The sequence below is a fragment of the Panthera tigris genome, chromosome B4 (genome assembly GCF_018350195.1).
Source record: "Panthera tigris isolate Pti1 chromosome B4, P.tigris_Pti1_mat1.1, whole genome shotgun sequence".
Taxonomy (NCBI): Eukaryota; Metazoa; Chordata; class Mammalia; order Carnivora; family Felidae; genus Panthera; species Panthera tigris.
In genome coordinates this window covers 132,111,951-132,135,079 of record NC_056666.1, presented here as the reverse complement: position 1 = coordinate 132,135,079, position 23,129 = coordinate 132,111,951, and the positions used below count along the sequence as shown (strand labels likewise).

The 23,129-nt window shown below is 43.5% G+C and overlaps 1 protein-coding gene across 2 annotated transcripts in view; it reads right to left on the bottom strand.

The window, feature by feature from the left end:
* Positions 1-19,554, bottom strand: part of TNRC6B (trinucleotide repeat containing adaptor 6B) — a 247,560-nt gene extending 228,006 nt beyond the window's left edge. Inside the window, exon 1 of one of the 2 annotated variants that reach the window (XM_042993339.1) lies at positions 19,324-19,554. The gene's annotated coding sequence lies outside the window, so the exon portion shown is untranslated. Of the gene's footprint in view, positions 1-19,249 lie in introns of both variants that reach the window. The other variant, XM_042993345.1, reaches the window with a different exon arrangement.
* Positions 19,555-23,129: the final 3,575 nt, after the last annotated feature.

The window sequence follows — 23,129 nt, the reverse complement described above, 5'->3', positions numbered from 1 at the left end:
CCAAAGGGCAGGAGAAAGCTTCTACTTTTTATTTATACTTTTGTACCGCTGGATTTTTGTTTTACCAAAAGTGCGGATTCCTTTCAGAAAGATTTATTTTTAAAGCTACCACATTAGCTGATAGTAGAAAAGGTCAGTCCAGAGAAAAGCTTGCTGCTTCTTCCGAAACCTTATTACACGAGATAGGATACATCTTACGTGAAGTACGGCACGTTATATCCTTTTTCTTTACTATTTATTACCACAAAGCACTTCTGAAAGGAGAATGGGGAAAGGAACCAGAAGATTCTTAACATAAAGCCAGAGGAGTGTAGAAGGCGCCACGTGACAGTGACAGCCGCCTAAGGGATCAAGCTTTGTGAAGAGGTGTCCTAATTTCTATTAACTGGCCTGTAGAAAACAGATTTAATCTTGTATCCTGTAGGAGGAAAAAAAGGAAAGCAGGTTTCATTTTCTGAAGGTGAACAAAAGACACTAAACATTAGGGCTCAGAGAGTAAACACGGGCCCATGATCCCTTAGCCGCAATTCCCAAATCCAAAAACTTCTGAAAACCACCAGTTTTCTGTAATTCATCTGGTAGAAATACTTGATCTGAACGTAATTGGCAGCCAAATCTGACCTGAACTGACATGAGACTATTTATAGCGTCCCCACTAAAGTGAGATCAGTCATAGCTCTGGCTGCCGAAATATTAACGTATTCAACTACAAAGTGCTGCCCCTGACTGTGCAGGGACATTACATAATATACGGTAAAAGCATCTTGTTAGCTTTCTAAAAACAAAGAAAATCTCTAAATTCTAAAATACTGATGGCCCTTACAGTTTCCAATAAAGGACTATGAAGCCCAAAATGGCTTTTTATTAAAATGGTCCTGTCAGCCTCCACTAAAATACATAATTTTTTCCTGAAAATGTTCTCATAATTTGAACTAATTACTCTTTTCTAGAAACTTACTGTTATTAGAAATGTTGTACTTTGAATATCTGTAAATCTTTAACTGTATTATTATTAGAACATTTTATACCGCTCCAAGGTATTCTAAGTCAACCACTCTCTGAAGGTGACATTAAAATCAGAAGGGTGGTGGGGCACCTGGGTGGCGCAGTCGGTTAAGCGTCCGACTTCAGCCAGGTCACGATCTCACGGTCCGTGAGTTCGAGCCCCGCGTCAGGCTCTGGGCTGATGGCTCGGAGCCTGGAGCCTGTTTCCGATTCTGTGTCTCCCTCTCTCTCTGCCCCTCCCCCGTTCATGCTCTGTCTCTCTCTGTCCCAAAAATTAAAAAAAATAAAATAAAATAAAAAAAAACGTTGAGAAAAGAAAAAAAAAATTTTAAATCAGAAGGGTGGTTATCACCTTTGGCAGGAGGGTAGTACCAGAATGGGGTAAAGATCGTGAAGTTAAAAAAGCAGACCTCTGTCGATATGCTGTGATTTTCTTTCTGTGTTCAAGACGAAAAAAACGCGCCTGGGTGGCTTTGTCGGTTGAGCCTCTGACTCTTGATTTCAGCTCAGGTCATGAGCTCATGGTTTGGTTCATGAGATCGAGCCAAGTCCGGCTCTGCAATGCTGGCACGGAGCCTGCTTGGGATTCTCTCTCTCTCTCTCTCTCTCTCTCTCTCTCTGCACCGCCCCCCCCCAATTTCTCAAAAATAAACATGAAAAAATTTTTAAACAAAGGGCATGTGATTTAAAAAAATTTTTTTTTCATGTTTATTTATTTTTGAGAGAGAGACAGAGTGCAAGTGAGGGAGGGGCAAAGAGAGAAGGACACGCAGAATCCAAAGCAGGCTCCAGGCCCTGAGCTGTCAGCACAGAGCCAAACGTGGGGGCTCAAACCCATGAACTATGAGATCATGACCTGAGCCGAAGTTGGATGCTTAACCAACTGAGCCATGCAGGCGCCCCGTGATTTTTTTATTTATCAAAGAGGGGCACAGATTTTAAAAGTGAACAAGCATCAATTTAAATCATTTTAAAAAATCAAAATAAAAATGAAGTCACATTATCCAAATAGTTATCAAGGAACAGAACACAAAATAAAAGTCAAGAAAGAGAACATGTGCAAGTAAGGAAAATTATGTATTTTAGCCCAGTTACGTATCAATTCCATTATATTATATGACTAAATAACAAATGATAATGAAACTTGCAAAACTCAAAGTTCTCTATTATAGAAACAAAACTGTAAAGCCAGATTAAAGCAAGAACTGAGACAAAAACTACTGAGAACCTATAATTAATTACAATGAAGAGTAATTTGGCAGATTTCACATGAAAAATAGGGACAGAATAAAGACTTTAATAAACATAAATACAGTACTACATTTTAAACTGTTGTATCTACATAAAACAAAATTGGTTGAATTTTTTTTTTAAGTACTCACCAATCCTCCCTCCCTCCCCCACTCTCACACAACTAACAAAATGGTAGAAACAACGCAACCAAACAGGAACCTCGTTTCACAACTGGTAGACATGAAAGCTGTGAAAACCTCTTTTAACACGTGTGTGGGATGCAGAACCCCGAATTATTTCTGCCTAGAGGAAGCTCTCACAGAGTTATACTCAAAAAAAACTAAAGATTGAAAATAATTCAAAATATTCCTTAAAGCAACATGAGTAGCACAACTGGTTGTCTAGTTGTTGCTATATCCTAGAAAGGAAGGATAAGGTTATCTCTACCAGTATTGTTTACTAAATTACAGTTTTTACTATCCATGAAACTTATGCGGCCATCAGAAATAGTACATATGAACACATCACTGATAAGTGGAATTCTAAATTAATTAAAACCCAAAATTAAAAACTTCATGGTAAATTTTGATTTAAAAACTCCATTTCAGCAGTGTGTGGGTGGCTCAGTCAGTTAAGCATCCAACTTTTGATTTCGGCTCAGGTCATAATCCCAGGGTCATGGGATGGAGCCCTGTGTAGGGCTTTGTGCTGAGTGTGGAATGCTTAAGATTTTCTCTCTCTAAAATAAAAAATAAATTAAAAAAAAAAAGTCCATCTCACATATAAGAATTTAAAAGAGAATTTCCCACTGTAATCTTCCTTTTACTTGAACAAAGCAGAACTGGAAGAAAAGAGAACAAAGAAAACAAGATCGTAAGGTCCTAGAATATCAAGGGTAAAGAGCAAGCCAAGAGGACATCATGTAAGTATGAATAACGAAAGTCTCTATTACAAGATTGACTATGAAAGAACTGTAAAGCTGTAAAATCAATTAACTAAAAACAGGAAATTTAAAAAATATACTGAAAGTCAAAAATTTAAGAATTTAATCCATTAAGAATATATTCTAAAAGCCCTTATTCTCTAATGGGAGGTGGAGGTGGGACTAATGGGACCTGCAGGTGCCAGTAAACAAAGATTGTGGGACGGGGCGCCTGGGTGGCTCAGTCGGTTAAGCGTCCGACTTCAGCTCAGGTCACCATCTCGCGGTCCGTGAGTTTGAGCCCTGCGTCCGGCTCTGGGCTGATGGCTCAGAGCCTGGAGCCTGCTTCCGATTCTGTGTCTCCCTCTCTCTCTGACCCTCCCCCGTTCATGCTCTGTCTCTCAAGTAAATAAACGTTAAAAAATTAAAAAATTAAAAACAAACAAACAAAGATTGTGGGAAAAGACTGTTACCCTTCCTCTGCCCCCTACTGCCCCCCACCCCCCGCAAAGAATTTTATCCAGTGATATAGGGTTCATCTAAGGTAGCACATATACCAATCTACTAGGTTCTAAGGATATTCCTTGGTTAATTACATAACAGATCCAGATTCAAGGCATCTCTTTGAACTAAGTCATTCACATAACTCCTGCAGGGTTAAGACAGATACAGATATGTGCTCATGCTACTGGAATTCAATATCTTACATGAGTAACTTTAAATTATGAAGGCATTAATAATGCTATACAGGTATCAAAACCCAATTTTATATCCTTTATATCATGTAGCATATTTTGACAGAGTGATCTTTGTTTCCTTATGAATCAGTTAACTATCAGGTAATTATAGTTAACTAGAAATTGGTTAACTATCCTGATTTAAGGAGCTTCCACAGTTGAGTGCAGCATAGTGAGACGAGGTACAAAACTATCCAGAGGTCAGTGAGTTTATAATCAAGTTGGAGAGACAGTATCACATAAAAACAATTTAAGAAACCTTATAAGAAGCAGTTAAGTCCAAGCTGTAAATATAAACTGATACTAAATATATACCAATCACTATATAGAAACGTTCAAATGGAAGTTATTTTTCAAAGTACACACTCCTAAGAAGTTACATAGGTAATTATCTCAGTCAGGTTGCCATCACTGAAAATACTTTGCAACTCCTACTTTGCTTCCAGACCAATTTACAAATCACACAAGGAAATCTGCCTCATTACTTTGAACTCATTTCGGACCCCAAACAGTATTGCCCAGACAAATCACTTAACCAGACCTGAAAAATGGTTCTTGGTTGCTCCCCTAAATCAAATCCACCCTGAAAGAATGAAGATTTTCCCCTACGGAAATTCCAAAGAGTATTTCTTATTCTGGAAGCAACTCCTAAATAATTCCTCAGATGTTTTAAGAAAAGACAGTACTTCCACTTTCAGAAAAGCCGGGGTAACAGCAGTCGGATGTACCCTTGCAGGTAAAAAAACAAACAGACAACTAAAAAACCGGACAAAATATATAAACAACGGTTTTCAAAACATTGGACATCAGGCAAGGAAGGACAGTGATCCCTAAAGAGATGGTAAACAAACAAGCTGAGCCCTACAATTGCCCTAGCTTGCTGCCTAGGGAAAGATTCCAGGCCACCAAGCCGCCGGGAGGGGAAACCCAAGTGGAACTCAGAGACCTCCCTGAATTGAGGAGATGCAGCTGAGATTTCCAGAAGGCTGAGGCAGCTAGAGTTTGCAGTGAACAGCACTGGAAAGGAAGAGCCGCACAGAGGAAGAACTCTCGAGATCTGTAGGGGGATCCCTCCAGTATTCAGCTGAATAGCAGCTAAGGAACTAGGAAAAACACAGGTAACATCACACTTAACAGTAGGATGTTTTCCCCCTACATCCAAGGAAAAAAGCAAAGGTGCCCATTCATACTTCTTCCACTCGACATGGTACCTGAGGTCCTAGCCAGTTCGATAAGGCAAGATTTAGAACTCAAAGGTCAGAAAATAAAATTGACTTTCTTTGTAAATGATACAGTTGTATATGAAAAAAAAAAAAAACACAAAAGAACAGACAAAAATGCCACTGAAAGTAATGAACGAAATTAGGAAAATTTATTTATTTAGTGTATTCAATCACATCAATGAAAACAAACTGTCCAAATGAAAGAGGGCTTTAATAAAGAAAGGCTTCCAGGAAGAAAACTTTAGAGAAGGCTTTCTGAGGGTGAGAAGCAAAATGGTTTGGAAGCCAGAAACAGGGAGGATATTTTACATAAGGAATAGCCTTTTATAAGGTATGAGGACAAAAAGCGAGAGAATCATATGGAAAATAGAGAAAAGATTGTATAGAAGGCAAAGGTTCAGGGGGCCTGGGTGGCTCAGTTGGTTAAGCATCCGACTTCGGCTCAGGTCATGATCTCACAGCTCGTGAGTTCAAGCCCCACGTTGGGCTCTGTGCAGACAGCTCAGGGCCTGGAACCTCCTTCGGATTCTGTGTCTCCCTCTCTTTCTCTACCCCTCCCCCACTCATGCTCTGTCTCCCTCTGTCTCTCAAAAATAAATAAACATTAAAAAAAAAAAGGCAAAGGTTCAAAACTAGGGGATGACAGTTGAAAGCTGGAAGCAGTGAAGGAGCCTGGCTCCGACACAGGTGTTTGGATTTCACAGAATAAGAAAGCATAGGCTGATAAAGAAAATAGTATGTAGGAAATGTTTTCTGGTGAGAAACTAGGAACAGAGCAACTGACAGGAAGCTATTTTAATAATCCAGCCACAAGCTGAGGGTGACTTAGAATCAGGATGGCGGAGTGGAAGCAAAAAGGAGAGGCTCAAGGTCCAAAGCCACAGAGAAAGGCGCTAAGGGAGATGACAATGCTCCAAGATTCAGTGGTTCAGGCTTTGGTGACCTGGGATTGGGAGGGGGGGTTACCAATGAGGGGACCCAACAGAGTCAACAACTTTTAAGGGAGGTGAAGCAGAGGCCCCTCTCCAGTCTCCAGAGTTACCTTCCTAAAAAGCACTCTGAATGACAATTCCCAAGTCTTGGGGGGGGGGGGGTGTTAAAGGAAAACAAGAGAAAATGACATTAAATACTCATTTTTAAGTACAGTAAATAGAAGTCTAGAGAGCATCCGCTTCCAAAGCAAACACAAAACATCAGTGTTGAGCCTGGGCTCTGGCAGGTTCAGGAAGCGCAGGGCGGTGTCACAATATGCTGAGGCCGACCCACAAGCTGCCTGTGGGGCACAGGGTCCCCTTTTTAAAGTTTTCAAACCAGCCCTTACTGGCTCGAAATGTGATGTGTTTTGCATTTCCATTCTATTGTTTTGTTTTTGTTATTTCTACAAAGAGCCTTTTCACTAATTCTCTCTGTGTTTTAAAAGTAATGTTTTCCCCACTGAGCTGTGTTTCAGGAATGGGAATGTGTGGGCATAAAAAAAACCTCCTCTCTTTATCCACGGACCCACCTGCATGGTTTAAGGGGGAATCAGTCATTAGCGTGTCTTTTTAAGGAGATACAGCCAAACTACAAAATAAAAATATCATAAATTCTAAACACTTTGGTACAAAAATATAGAAAGTTTTATAGTGAAGAGGTTGACAAAAGAGTAGTTGGGAAAAGATTTATTTTAAAATCTGTTGGTACATCTAAGTGGAGAGATTCTATATTCAGAAGTGCCACTGAAATACACAACTGGGTAAAAGATCTCCCTGCTGAGTATGACAGACCATCTTGTAAGATTTCCAGGAAGGATAAATATCTAGTCCTTGGAGGGTCTCAGTTTTCATCCTTCTACTTTGTTTCTCTTTTCTTCTTTCCTCACCAGAACCTAGTAGATGTTCAAAACATTTCAATTGCTATGCTGACCTGGGCCTAAATGAGGAAACCTTGTCTACTTCCACTTTTTGAGGTTCTCAGTGTGTTTTTGAAATAAAGACATGCCAAAACAGCATTACAAAAATTGTGGTATATTTTAAATATATACATTTGATAAATGAACACTTCTAGGAAAAGAATACAATGTAACCCGTCCTATTCACAAGACACAGGATTAATAAACATGTTCATTTGTCATAAACTACACAATGTGATCTAGTAACTAGAACATGTTTCAAGTTATAATCAGTATTTTCTTTCGATCCTGTGAATTTATCTCTCAGAATGTCTACACCTGCTATGTGCAAACCATTCTGCTGGGAGCCAGAGCAGTATAAACTTGTTTTGAGCTCAAAGTACCAAGACAGAAACCCTGACTTCTCCCTTTTCTCTAGTTGAGGAGCTACAAGAACTTCTAAGGATTATCATGCCACCTATGCCCTTGACAGGAATCTGGTGGCCTTGCCCTGTGGACTACCTACCATCTCCATTCAAACAGTTTCGATTTTTCTCTCTCTCCTGGGTCCTTGCTACACATCTTTACGTAGAATTTCTCACCTTAACAGGTTGCCTTCTCAACCTGGCCCTGATTCCATTATTTCCTTTCTTTCTTTTCCAAACATCTTGAAATAAACTACACTCACTGCTGTCATTCTTCCTACCATCCATTATCTCTTTTGCCCCTTGTAATCTAGATCAACAAATGATCACACAGAATTTGTATTCATATAAAAGTAAATAAATAAATAAATAAATAAATAAATAAATAAAAAGAATTTGTAGCAATTGACATTGAAATGGGTCAATTAGCATATTCTGAGTGGCAACCAGCACTCCCCAGCGTAACCTCCAATCATTCTGAAAAATATCAAGCTCTGAACATGCAAAGCTGAGAAATATTGTATATGCCAACAAAGTACAGGTATCCCACAGCTGTAACTGAAAACAGCTTACTGATAATGGATAAAAAAAGATGGGAAGAGATGGGATGGATTGGGGGAAAGGAGGCAATACTTAAGAGTAACAGGTCTGGGGGGCAGTCATTTAAGCATCCAACTCTTATTTTTGGCTCAGTCATGATCTCACGGTTGTGAGATTGAGCCCTAATGGGGCTCTGTACTGGGCGTGGAGCTTGTTTAGGATTCTCTCTCTCTCCCACTGCCCCTCCCTACTCCTCTCAAAAAAAAAAAAAAAAAAAAAGTAACAGAGCTGAGGAAAAGGTATGGAAGGAAGACAAGAAAGCAAAGAGCCAGTGAACCAAAGAGGAATAAAATGAAGGAAAATGGGCTAGATTTATGTTCAACAAATCTTCCTTTCTTAATTATGGTTGAGAATCAAATTAAACTAATGCTAGTTCAATAGACCAATTGGAGACTTACAGACATGTAACAACTTTTTTAAAAAAAATGTTTATTTTTGAGAGGTTGTGGGGGAGGAAGGGCAGAGAGAGAGGGAGACAGAGGGTCCCAAGCAGACTCCGCACCATCAGTGCAGAGCCCGATGCGGGGCCCAAACTCACGAACCTCAAGATCATGTTCCGAGCCGAAGTCGGAAGCTTCTGACTAAACTACCCAGGAGCCCCAGCCAATTTAACAACCTTCAAGCTGTAAAAATGTACACATATCCAGAGGCTCTTCTAGATACTGCTTTCTGATCTCATCCCTTTTACTGGTTCATCATCTGGCCCTTGGGAGATGGATCAACACTCACCTCAGGCAGTCAAGCAAGAGGTCACTTCCTTTACTCTGCTTTTACAGATAAGCTCAAATGAGTCACCACTTTCTAACTCCATCTGATATCATTTGCATGGTTATAGGTACAGTGACAAGCACCATTCTGGTTTATGACTAATCTTCTTTGAATGGTACTTTTTTTTTTTTTAAGTATAGTTGACACTGAATGGTACTTGATAATGCTTTTATGAATTCAAATATACAGAATCGCATCATTATTTCTAAAATCATTTCCAGTTCTGAAATGCAACGTAATCTAAGAATCTGAGTGTAGCATGTCACAGCCTGTAAGTCAGCCATTGGCCCTGTACCCCAAGACCAGCTTTATAAAGCACACCGCTTCTCCATATAGCTGTCTTCTCCATATACTAAATATGTTCCTTTGTACCTCTGCACAGGCTGTTCCCTCTGCTTCTGCCTGAAATGCCCTTTTCTTCCATGACTTACTGGGAGTGTCTCCCTCCCTGGAAAGGCTTTCTTGACCTCCAGTTGTATTGATGACTTTCCTTTCCCCCCCTGCCCCATCCCTTGTACTGTCTCTCACAGCATGTATTACACCAACTGGAACTCATCTGTGTCCAAGTCTGTCACACCCACTTGGCTGTGCACTCCCCGGGAGCAAAGATCTCTTCTCATCCCATTCTTGTAGTCCTAGTGTCTAAGAGCATTCAGCACATGTACACATGCAAATGTTCAGTGAAACTGTAGCCATCCTAGTCCCTAGCATATAAAAAGATTTTAATTTTTAAATTTTTTTTAGGATTTTATTCTTAAGCAATCTCTATACCCAACATAGGGCTTGAACTTATAACCCAGAGATCAAGAGTCACATGTTCCACTGACTGAGCCAGGAATAACCATTCTGATCATTTCTACTAATAAGGATTAAAAGGACACTCATTAGTAACTAAGATTTCCAGACATATTAAAAATTTTAATAACAATATTCTTTCTGTAATCTTAAAATGTTTATCTATTATAAGCAGTAATTTAAAAAATACAAAAAGAACCTGGAGACAACTTAAAAAGGAAAGCCCCTTCCACCCCCATATATTTAAACCATTAGAATGACCACTTTTTTTAATGACTACTTCTTTTAATTCTATTTTTAGTTTTAGTTCTCTTTCCTAACTTCATGTGAAAAAGATTTATGAAGACCTACTATGTGTAACTTAACAATGCCAGATACTGGTTATACAAACGTGAAAAAAATCGAAGTATTTTTATTCACATAGCTATGTTCTAGCAAAGAAATAATATATAAATGAAATGATTATTTCATTACAATTCTATTAAGTGCTCTGAGTGTTTAAAAAAATTTTTTTAATGTTTATTTATTTTTGAGAGAGAGACAAGAGTACAAGCCGGGGAGGGACAGAGAGAGGGAGACACAGAATCTGAAGCAGGCTCCAGGCTCTCAGCTGTCAGCACACAGCCGGACTCGGGGCTCGAACTCACAAACCAGGAGGTCATGACCTGAGCTGAAGTTGGACAGTCACCCAACTGAGCCACCCAGGTGCCCCAAGTGCTCTGAGTTTTTAAAAGAAACACATCAAGGGACACCTGGGTGGCTCAGTTCGGGGAGGGTGTGACTCTGGATCTCGCAGTTGTAAATTCAAGCCCTACGTTGGGTGTAGAGATTACTTAAAAAATAAAACCTTAAAAATTTTTTTGTTTAATGTTTATTTTTGAGACAGAGAGAAACAGAGCATGAGTGGGGGAGGGGCAGAGAGAGAGGAAGACACAGAATCTGAAGCAGGCTCCAGGCTCCGAGCTGTCAGCACAGAACCTGATGCGGGGTTTGAACCCACCAACCGTGAGATCGTGACCTGAGCTGAAGTCGGACCCTTAACCGATTGAGCCACCCAGGCGCCCTTTAAAAATTAAAAAAAAACAAAAACAAAAAACAAAAAATCGGGGGGGGGGGGAGCACATCTAATTTGGGGTGGGGGTGACTAGGAAGTCACTAAGGAAGTGTCATAAATTGAGCTCAGAGGATTGAAGAGGCATCAACTAAGGTCAGGGTGGGGGGGCTTCCAAGCTATGGAAACAGCAAGTGCAAGGAAAAAACTTTGAGCGGAGAGGACTATGTATTTCAGGAACCAGAAGGGGGTCAGTGTGGTGAGAGTTCAGGCAGCAAAGGGGAGAGTGGCAGGAAAGAAGGTAGGGTGTTCACTGGGTATTCAGTGAACAAGAGAGACCAGTGATTTATGAAGCTTATATTCCAAAAAGGGTATGGCAGGGCTTTTGGGACTCATTAACAGTTTTAAGCAGGGGACAAATATGATCAGATTTACACATGTGTTTTGAGTGTCTTATACTGAGGTAGAACATATATTGAATAGATATTTGGTTTTAAAAAACTATTCTTTTTGCAGCCTCAACAATTCTCTGAGGCAGAGAATTCCCTGCTTACAAAAGAAAAAACGGAGGTTTTGCAAAGCTAAGTAATTTATTTGAGGTTATTTACTCAATAAACACTTGAGAGCCTACAATATGGCAGGCACAGTACAGTGAGTACTCAGGGATGCAGAGATGAACACAACAGTCTTGCTCTTTAGAAACTGATAATCTAGTGAGAGAGACAGACCTAGAAACATGACATAGGGCAGTCCGTGCTAGAAATGGGTAAAATAAAACGGAGCAGAGAAAAATGAAATCTTCCTAGGAAGAATTAATCATTTCATCTCTGTGTTAAAAGAGCATTTCTTTCACACTATTATAGTTTTTAATTCTCATTCATTCCTGTGCTTGAAGCATAGTAGGTACCCAAGCAAATGTCTGCAATACAAACCAACCCAGGACTTTTAACTCCTGGGCAGTGCCTTTCCAAAACCAACTGCGCTTCTAACTCTGGAAGGGTATGCATTAATTCCAAGGAGTTCTTCTGAAGCTGCTTTCCGAGCCAGTTTACAAACCACAAAAGAAAATAAGTCTCATTAAAGCCAAACCTTGGGGCGCCTGGGTGGCTCAGTTGGCTGGGCATCCGACTTCAGCTCAGGTCATGATCTCACAGTTAGTGAGTTCAAGCCCCGCATCGGGCTCTGTGCTGACAGCGCAGAGCCTGGAGCCCACTTCAAGTTCTGTGTCTCCCTCTCTCTCTCTGCCCCTCCCCACCCCTGTTCTCTCTCTCTCTCTCTCTCAAAAATAAATAAACATTAAAAAAAAAAAAAAAGTCAAATCTCATTTCTGACCCAGCCTGAAAACCCAAAATATCTAAACAGTTATATTTTAAAATCTTTATTCAACTTTTTAAACATCACTAATGGGCTGTAACAAACATTTTAAGGAATCTCTATGCCCCCAACATGGGCACCTCAATGCCCCCAACTTCAGGACCCCAAGATAAAGAATGGCATGCTCTACTGATTGAGCCAGTCAGGTATCCCTGAACAGTTATTTTTTAATTTTTATATTTTTTAAGATTTTATGTTTTGAACTAATCTCTATATCCAAAGTGGGGCTCAAACAACCCCAAGACCAAGAGTTGCACCCTCTTCTGACTGAGCCATCCAGGCACCTTCATTGAGAAGAAACGTTCCTATGAAGACCATTGAGAAAATATTGTATATACTCCTTCATAATTCATGATCTCTGTCCTCAAAGGACTTATATTCTAGTTTCTATTTGGAAAGATAAAATATAGGACACAGAATAAAACAACATATAAGGTAGCATTTGTCCATTTAAAGTATTTATAGACTGCCTACTATATAGGCCAGGTCAGGAGCTGTCTTGGGATGCAAAAATGAGTAGGACAATAGCCTGCCTTTGAGGAACTCATAGTTGTATGGGGGAGGCCAACAATACAGTAGCTCCGAATGATCAGAGCTCTATTCAGCAGGTACACACAGATGAGAACACAGAGGCTGTGTACAATCGCCATCAGTTCCAGTTCATCAGGCACTTATTTCCACTGGTCAGTGCCCATCCCTTGTTAAATATCAGTTATTAAAATATCTTTTTTACTTTTATTTTCTCTTAAATGTTTATTTTTGAGAGAGAGCAGAGGAGGGGCAGAGAGACAGAGAGACTGGGGATCCAAAGCGGGCTCCGTGCTGACAGCAGAATGCTCGATGCGGGACTCGAACTCACTAACCATGAGATCATGACCTGTGCCAAAGCCGGATGCTTAACTGACTGAGCCGGTGCCTCTAAAATATGTATATATTTTTTATGTTATTATTATTTTTAAGTTTATTTATTTATTTCGAGAGAAAGAGAGAGAAAGCGCATGTGGGGGAGGGGCCGAGAGTGGGAGACAGAAGAAGAATCCCAAGCAGGCTCTGCACTGTCAACACGGAGCCCAATGAGGGACTCGAACTCTCAAACTGCTAGATCATGACCTGAGCCAAAACCAGGAGTCGGTCACTTATCTGACAGAGCCACCCAGGAGCCCCTAAAATATATTCTTTTTTTTTAAAATTTTTTTTTCAACGTTTTTTATTTATTTTTGGGACAGAGAGAGACAGAGCATGAACGGGGGAGGGGCAGAGAGAGAGGGAGACACAGAATCGGAAACAGGCTCCAGGCTCCGAGCCATCAGCCCAGAGCCTGACGCGGGGCTCGAACTCACAGACCGCGAGATCGTGACCTGGCTGAAGTCGGACGCTTAACCGACTGCGCCACCCAGGCGCCCCTAAAATATATTTTTTTAATGGTTATCTATTTTTGAGAGAGAAAGCACATGTGCGCGCAATCAGGTAAGGGGCAGAGAGAGGGAGGGAGACAGAGGATCTGAAGCAGGCTCTGAGGTGTCAGCAGAGCCCAATGTGGGGCTCAAATTAATAAACTGTGAGACCATGACCTGAGCCAAAGTCGAATACTTAACCAACAGAGCCACCCAGGCGCCCCCAGTTATTAAAATATTTTAACTTTACTTTTAAAAAAAAATTTTTTTTTTAACGTTTATTCATTTTAGAGACAGAGAGAGACAGAGCATGAATGGGGAAAGGTCAGAGAGAGAGGGAGACACAGAATCTGAAACAGGCTCCAGGCTCTGAGCTGTCAGCACAGAGCCCGATGCAGGGCTCGAACTCACGGACTACGAGATCATGACCTGAGCTGAAGTCGGTTGCCCAACCGACTGAGCCACCCAGGCGCCCCTTTTAACTTTACTTCAAATTATAAGCAAAATGAGAATTACCGTAATTGCTATATGAAAAAACAGTGACACGCACACAAAAATAATGTTAAAGGGTTAGAGGAAACGGTGAGAACTGAACTTTAGGGATACCCTGGGATCCCCAAGCAAGGAAGATTTGGGTGTTTGGAGAGGAGCTGGCTGTAGATACGGGGAATACAGTTATCAAAGGCCAACAGCTGGAACTACGTAGGTAGAGCTCTCCAACTCTGAGGAGCACACAGCTTAGGGCTGTGTTGTCCAACACAGTAGCCACTAGCCACATGTGGCTACTGAGCACCTGAAATGTGGTTAGTCTAAATTGGGACGGGGTAAGTGAAAAATCCACTCCAGATTTCAAAGACCTAACACGAAAACAAAACAAAACAAAACAAAACGAAAAGGAATGTAAAGCATCTCACTGTTTTTTTACTGATCACACGTTTACATAAAATATTTGGGGTATACTGAAGTAAATAAAATGTTATGAAAATCTATTTCACTTTTTCTGCCTTTTCAGTGTGGCTCACATTTGTGGCCTGCAGTCTACTTCTACTGGACAACACTAGTCTGAAGCACTTAAATAACAAGCTAGAGTTTAAGCCCTCTAGGCAATGAAACAACCACTGAAGGTTTTCAACCATAAGTGCCTGTGCTAGATCTGGGGAGGGGACAGGAAACAGAAAGTGCTGTTTCAGGAAGATTCGTGTGGGGGCAATCTGTAGGATCAAGACCCTAGAGGCAGTTGTCAATGTCAAAAGGCTGGCAAAGGTCGAAGGGTAAGCAGGCTCAACTGGATGGTACACAAGGTGTTTGGCGGTCACACGCTGGGTGGAGAGAGGAGAAATCCAGAGCAGGGTGAGGTGAGGGAAGAGTGAGCTGCAAGCCCTGGCCCAGCCTGGATAACCAAGGTGCACTGCTGAGCGGACTGAGCAAGGTCAGCCACAGTTTAGGTTAGATCTAGTGGAGGGTCAGGGGTTAGGGGTCAGGGCTCCCAGGCAGAGGTACAATTCAGAAGAACAGGCTCTGTGTCCTCTTCAGCAATTTCAGATCTAGCTCTGTGTGGCAAGACTTCCAACAGTGAGATCAAGTCCCAGAGAAGGTAGGAGTAGAATGCAAGGCTACCAGAAACTACAAGAGGGCAATAAATTATAAAAGCAAAGCCCAGACTCACAACACAGCCAACGAATATTTACTGGGGGTTTGCCGTGAGCCTGAAGCTTGGCTGGCTCTGGAGACAAGAGAAACAAAACAGACGTGGTCCTGAATCACAAATTGTGGCGACAGCTACGAAAAAGGAACAAGAGATCTGGGAGACCTGACTGAGGGTGGACTGGGGTGGTGGTGGGAGGCCATAAAGGAGAGCCTCTCTGAAGAAGTGACATTTTAATCGCAACCCTGGAGGCAGGTGGGTGAAGATTAAGGGGGAAGCGGGGGAAGAACAGGCCAAGCCAGGAAAGTGGTGCGTACAAAAACCTTGAAGCTGCGAAGAAAAGGTCTGGGTAATTCAAGGAACTGAAAGAAAGACTGCGTAATTAGGACATCAGAAAGGGGGGTGGGCCATAAAAGAGGTAAGGGAAGGCTGGAGGGGCAGGCAGAGGCCAATTGTTCAGAGTCTCATAGGATGAAAAATAAAATCCCAAATGGGCCTCAGTACAGCGGGAAGCCACAGGGGTTTTGACCAGAGAAGTGGTCTGATCCCCATGGCGTTCTAAGTACTCCAATTACCTATACTCTGCTCAGACTACTGAATGGGAGCCAGCTTGGCAGCAAAGAGGCAGGAGCCAATATTTGTAGCTGAGTAGCAGGATTCCAGGTCTGGGATAAGAGAGTTTATTACTGGGCCCTCCGAGTGTTCCAGGGTCACCAGCAGGGAGGAGGATGGCATCACCAAAAAATACAGAAAAATCGGATAAAGAGCTGGCTTAGGAGGCAAAGTTAAACATAACTTTAAACGTATGAAATATGAACAAATAGTGAAGAATTCTAGCAGTAAATATTGCTGTTTTGGAGTATGGGAAGAGAGGTCAGACGTGGATATTCAGGTTAGCAGATACAAAGGTGACAGTTTAAGTCCCAAAAGTAAATAACATTTTCCAGGAGTAGAAAGAGAAAAATAAAACAACAACAAAAGGAGCCTAAGTCTGATCCTTGGTGTTTATCTCTGGGATAGAAGTCAGGAGAAAGAAGTCCTCATACTATATCAAAAGGGATACAGTATGAGGAGGAACTTTTTGGGAGAGGGTGAAACCATCCTGATTGTCGTGGTGGTTACATGAATCTATACCTGTGTTAACATTCATAGAACTGTACACATACTAAAAGTTAATGTTACTGTATGTTATTTTTGTTTTTAATTTGAGAGAGAGAGAGAGGATGGGGGAGAGGGTCAGAGAGAGAGAATCCCATGCTCCATGTTCCATGCTCAGCATTGAGTCTGACGTGGGGCTCCATCCCATGACCACGAGATCATGACCTGAGCCTATATCAAGAGTCAGATGCTCAAATGACTGAGTCACCCACGCACCCCACTATATGTAATCTTTTAAATAACATTTTTTAAAAAGGTAGGGATAGTCAAAAGGACTGCTGCAGGGAGACATAACAGGATAAATCCCGAAAAGATGCTCTGGGAATTTTAACCATTAGGTAATTGGCAACCTTGGAAAAAGCCTCAGCGAGTGGTAAGGCTGGGAGCCAGGCTGCAAAGGTTCAAAGAAAAACTTGAGCAGTGAAGAGAAGCAGTCAGTACAGCCTCCTCTTTTAGAACTCTGGGGATGAAAGGAAGAACAGAATGGCACACAGCTCAAAGAGATAAGGGGAACTGGCAGATTCAGCAAACTGGCAGAGCCAACCTTCTACACCATGAGTTGCTCCATTTCCGTATTCTTCTAGAATGTGCATTTTGCACATGAATTATTCACTTTATTATTGTCCTGTTAAAGTAAAACCGCTAAAACAAACCCAAAATCATTGCACTTTTAACTCTGCTCCTTAGTTAGCTGACAGTTACTGTGCTCCTACCATGTGCCAAGTACCGTGTTAGATACAAAAGTGAGTAAGGCCTGGTCCTTGGAAGAGCACACAGGGTTTATCACCATCACAAGGTACTGGAGTGGAGATCTGCACAAAGGGCTCTGAAAGCCTTGACCTTCTGAATTAAATGCATTTCTATTTACCTTTATAAAAAAAACCAAACAGGGAAGAAATGAAGACAAAGCATGGATGCAAGTTTGTAAAAATGTTAATTTCTAAAAACTAAGAATGAGTTTAACATTAAATTCCTTTTTAAATTATTTATTATTTATTTATTTATTTTGAAAGAGTGAAAGAGAGCTTGAGGGTGAGGGGCAGAGAGGGAGACAGAATCCTAAGCAGTGCAGAGCCCGATGCGGGGCTCAAACTTACCAACCTCGAACCGCGAGATCATGACCTGAGCTGAAACCAAGAGTCGGGAGGCTCAACCGACTGAGCCACCCAGGTGGCCTAATGTTAAATTCTTAAGTCAGGTATGGGCAACCCAATCATCAGTGGCACTTGCCTTTTCTTTTCCTGTCTACCTTCTGCCTTTCTTCCCATGGATAATTTAGGAGGCAAAATGGAATAAGCACAGACTTTGAAAACAGACAGACTTGAGACTAAACATGGTTCTTCGAGGATCTTTTTCTTATCCATAAAACAGTAATGACACCTTCCCCACAGGCTTGAGAGAAGGATTAGGAAAAAATATAAAGAGGTTGGCATATGAGAAGCAGGCAGTGAATGTTGGTTAACGTTACTATCATTTGAACAAGTGGTATTTTTCGGATTTAAAACATTTTTAAGGGCTTCCATTTGAATGAGGAAAAAAATTATTTTTTCAAGGGCATGATGTTCATAGGCTACCTTAGAAATGCAGCTTGGTAATTCCCTCTTAAGTCCTATCGGAAACTATTCTGCTCAAATACATGATGTTGGGGACACACACTTAAAAACGGCCAAGAACCAAGAAAATATAAAGGCATCGTTATTATCATCGCTGTTTCCCAAGTGGGACAAACCGGTCCGATTTGTGCTCTGGATCCCTTAGTGTAGGGATCGACCTACGTTCATACCCCTCCCACTACCTACCTACAGCAAAACTGCACCATGTAGAGGTGAAAGACTATGTGCTAAAAGTTCTTAGAAAACGCATTTACATAACACCACCAAGAGTATGTACAGTTGCAAAGCCAAGATCATTGATGCTTCTCCCAATCAACAGGAAGCTATCATCCATTGAAATTCCCCACAACAATGAAGGAAACAGCCTCTATTGTTCAACAAAAGGCTAACATGCAAAAATGTATACACCTTATGTGTGTACGCTTAACTACTAGGGTGAGGAAAGGCAACCAATGACGTTTTGTTCACTATGGAGAAGTATCTCTGGCCAATTGTGTTGCATAATTTTGCTTCTATCGTAATACAAATGACCAACTTGAAATTCCCCTTATCCCTCGCACAATTTTTGCATAGGTGCTAAAAAGTAATAAAACAGCCAAAAGACACATGAGATGGCAAGGAAACTTAAAAGCCCGACTGGTACACTGTGCCGAAAGAACTGAGGATAGGCTGGTCTTTAAGAAGCTACCGTTACTGGGTCTCTTGAGCCACTTTAGGGTATTCAGCCCACCGGTATAAGCCCGCTAGCTTGAACCTAAGGGAAGCCAGCCCACAGGAAGACCGAAAACACTCCTCGTGCTGTTTCGTCCCATTTCCTCGTGGAAAGTCTGAACCGCCTCTCGAAGGTGGCCACACACCGCAGGGCTCTGGGGTGAGGGGCGGGGGCGGGAGCGGGACCCCACCCCCACCCCCGGCCGGGATTAGGCAGGGGGACGCATTCCCGCCGACACGCGGGTCCCACACAGGCCTGACGCCTCCCTCTGCCACCCGCCAGGCAGGGGGCCTGACGCGCCTCGGCGGGCCCGGCTCTCCGCCGCGACGGGGCGTCTCTCCCCGCCCGGAGGCCCCCCAGCGACGGGAAGCGAACCCGACTCGACCAGCCCACCCGGAAGCCCTCCCCCAGCTCACACCTGCTGGCGCGTGACGCCCGGAGCCGCGCGCGCCCGCCAGCCCCGGCCCTGCCATTCGGGGCGCCTCTTCCCTGCACGCCGGACGTCGCCCGCGTCCCTCCCCGCCCCGGGGTCAAACCCACCACACGCCCGCCCCCACGGAGCGCGCGCTCAACGCCCCCGCCCCCGCCGGGGCCCGCGCGCGCTCCCGCCCCCCCTCCGGCCCTGTCCCCGCCGCGCGCGCTCACTCGCGAGGACACGCACACGCTGCGACTCAGCTTGACAGGCCGGCCCGCGCCGCGCGCTCCCGCGGGCGTCCTCGCCCACCTGGCCCTCCAGCTCTGACTGGGCGGTGCGCGGGGGGAGGGGAAGGGCGGCAGTGGCCGTCGGTCCTCACTCACCGCCGAGCCGCGCCGGCTCCGAGTGCGCGGCGTTCCGCTGTGAGGCGATGCGCTGCGATGCGCGCGGTCCCCGCTTCTCCGCAGGCTATGGAGGCGACGTAGTAGGGGGACTGAGGGGCGCGGGGGGGTCACTCCCTCCCGCTTCACCTCCCAGAAACACGGGGACCCCAGAAACTAAAAACAAAATAAACAAACTTTCCCCTCCGCCTCCCTCCCCCAAAACCACAACACAAACACTCGGGGGCCCGCCCAGAGTCCCACTCCATTGGCCACAGGGAGGATGCTTCCGGCTCTCACTGGCTGGCTTTTATGCCCATCAAGCTGCTGTTCCGCCCCTCCAATTCCTCGCCGCTGCCGTCGCCCCTCATTGGTCAAGTGCTTCCCGTTTGACGAGCTACGATTGGCTGAACTGCCTGCGCCAATCATTCGGGGACACACCCCCTCAGCATCCCAGAGGCCGCTTCCTTGGTCGCGGACCCGGAGAGGCGAAGGGGAAACTAGAGCATGATGGCGGCCGAGCTCACTTGGCGCAACCATCGTCTTTTTTCCTTTTTTAGCTCATTGGTGCCTCGCTCTCGCGCTGCTTCCACTGAGCTCCTCTCTCCATCCAGTATTGCCTAATAACGGAATCTATACGCGCCGGCTCCTTGATTTATCCCCTTCGAAGTGCTGAGTGTGGGCTGGTTGTACGTCATTGGACTGCCAGAATGTCACTCCCTAGTCAAATCTTCAAGCTATTGGTGGAACAGCCAGAAAACCCGTCCAACAACAAGGACTAGTGCCATTGGTTTGACTCCACAGAGTTCTTTCCTGGTATCTTATTGGGCAAATAGGCGCGTCAGTCAGCTCTGGATTCCCTGTGCTACAGTTAATTGTTGGCTGGGAGTTTGTATGACTCTGGTCGTTTGGGCCCATAATTGACGATAATAATGACCATCGTTTATTTTGTGCGTACTTTGTGCCAACTACCGTTCTGATTTCTTTGCAGGGATTATCTGGTTAAACGTGTGAGTTTTACATTGTCTAAATTTTACAGTTAGAAAACTAAGGCTCCAAAAAGGTTAGGACACTTGCCCAAGGTCACCGAGATAGAGAGTAATTAGTGAACCGGCATTTGGAGGGTAGGAGGTCTGACTCCAGAGCCTACCCTCTTTTTACTGTAGTGCCTCTCCCTTCGTCCAGAATCTTACCTGCCAGCCAACGTATCTTAAAAATATTTCATTCCTAATGCAAGTTCCCCCATCAGTTTCCAGAGGTGACATTGTGGGAGACTAAAGCTATGGAGAGGTTGTCATTGCCACCACCGCATTCTCCTCTGGCACCCATTCTTCCCTATCCTAAAGGAAACCGTCTTGGTGTTTCCTGACCAGAAGCTCGTCTACCTCTATGTTTATTTTCTCAGCTCTATAAATGAACATTTCCACATCCTTGTGTGCCAAGCCACCTTCCCCAACCCCCACTCATCCATCTTCAGCTCACTCTTTAGGGAGAGACCTCAAGAACCAGAAGCAAGAAGAAAGAGAGTCGAAAGAGAAATAAAGAATAAATCGCTTTAGAAATAAATAATTTATTACATGCAAATGGAACAGCCCTTCAGCTCCTGGGAAGCTTCCAGAGTGGCCCCTGATGCAGTGCAAGACGTGTGCTCCTGGCTGGTGGCCACTAGATTCTTTTTCTGTGGCAGCTTTCAGCGAAGTGAATCCAACATTCCAGCCAGGGGAGGGCAGGATGCTTAGAACCCAATGCCAAAGAGCCGGCCCCAGCCTCTGGGACTGAAAGGATCTCCAGAAGCACAGTTCTGGACTCCAGCCCACATTCCGTCTCGGGTAATTAACATTTTACCATCCCAAATCCCCATCCCCTGTAGCTTCAGTAGGATCACCGCCCTTGTTTCGCTTCCTGATCCAAGCTGTTGTGTAACCTTGTTGGCACTGCTTTAGTAATAAAACAACCACTGTAACACTGTAATGCTCAACACTTAACAGACTTTCGGCAGAGGAAGACAAGGCATTTCACAAACATCAATTAAGATTAAATGGCAGGTATTCCTAGGGCAACTGCCAGCCAGCAGAAGGACAGAAGAAAGATCATGAGTCAAATTCTAACAAAGGTCCTAAGAACCTGATCCTTATAACTACATGCTCATACCCCATACTAGCATTCCAGTATGGGGATTCTGAACCAGAAAACACAATGAATGAGAAATGTTCAGAGTCCAAAGCCTTCCTTATCTTCATATTTGGTTCTTTGTAACTCTTTTAACCCTTAAACCAGGGGTTGGTTTTATAGTTGATTGTTGGACATATCTGTCTCCCCAACTCAGTTATAAGTTCCTTGAAAACAAATGGTTTCTTTTTCATCTTTTTTTTTTTAAGTTTATTTACTTATTTTGAGAGAGAGACAGAGCGCATAAGTGGGGAAGAGGCAGAGAGAGGGAGGGAGAGAATCCCAAGCAGGCTCCGTGCTGTCATCATGGAGCCCAATGTGGAGCTCAAACGCACAGTGAGATCATGACCTGAGCCAAAACCAAGGGTCAGACGCTTACCTGACTGAGCCCCCCAGGTGCCCCTGTTTTTCATCTTTGTATCCCTTAAATGGTTCTGATTATAAAAGGTCCCCAAACAAATAATTATTCAGTAAATGTTTATTGTGTCTGTGGGCACTTTCCTAAGGTACAAGGGCTGCACAGATGAATAAAATACCTCTGCCTTCAGGGACTGCAAATCTGGTGGGGGTGGCCAAAATGTAAACAGATCATCACAGTGCAGGTGACTTGGAAGAACATGGGAGGGACATGGGACTCAAGCTTGGTGGGGCAGAGCTGGCTTCCTGGAAAAAGTGACATCTACGAGGAGAACTGAAGGATGAAATGCGGTTAGCTAGCCAAGGGGCTGATGATGTGTAGTGATCTGCAACGTTTGCTCTCTGCGGGCAGGGAGCAGGAGACGAATATCCAGGAATGGTCGAAGCCTGGTCTCCCCATAACCTTGATTTTTGAGGGCCTTCAGCTGTCTATCCCCTCCACCTCCTTGTGCTTTCCCCCGCCCCCCGGAGAAAGCAGAAAGCTGGAAACCCTGTCATATTTGCCCACTTGAGAAAAGGAAAATGATTTCCAAGTAAGATTGCTGTTTTTCTGATCACAAAGGTAACACTGAGTAAAAGATCTCAGACAGTATAGAAAGTTTTAAAGTAGAAGAGAAAAGCTCTCTCAAATCCCTACAAGAGCCAACTCCTTTTAAAAAGAGTATCTTCCCAGATTCTTCATGAATAGACCCACACATGGATTTCTTCTTCCAACAAACAGTGGAGTGTGGTTTAACGTGTGCACCCTGAGATCTCATTGCTCGGAACTGCGACTTTGGGTGGGGCCCATCCTCACTTTCTATACTTATGGGAAGGAGGCCAATAAATCAACCAAATATTTATTGTGGAGGATGATGGTTTCAAATTCCTGTTGCAGCAAATGACAAATTACCACCTGTTATGGGACTTTGGGGCTTGCTCAGGCTAGTGTAAAGTCAGTGAGTTGGGGGGGGGAGGGTTCGCTATGTCCACGGCCCTGGGGTTTATGGGTATCCTTTGGTGGCTGTGGAATCAATCCATGCCCTGAAAAGGCAGCCCAGGTCAGAGAACAGCATGCTAGAGTGCTCTCCTATGCTGTCTTTCTCATTTCTTCTCTGCATGCTACTTGGGGAAAATATTTTTTGTTTGTTTGTTCCAACTCACCCAGCTTTGAGAGTAAAAAAAAAACTTGTCAAGCCCTGCACAATTGTATTTAGGCCAAGTGCAGTATGTTCTTGGAGTGC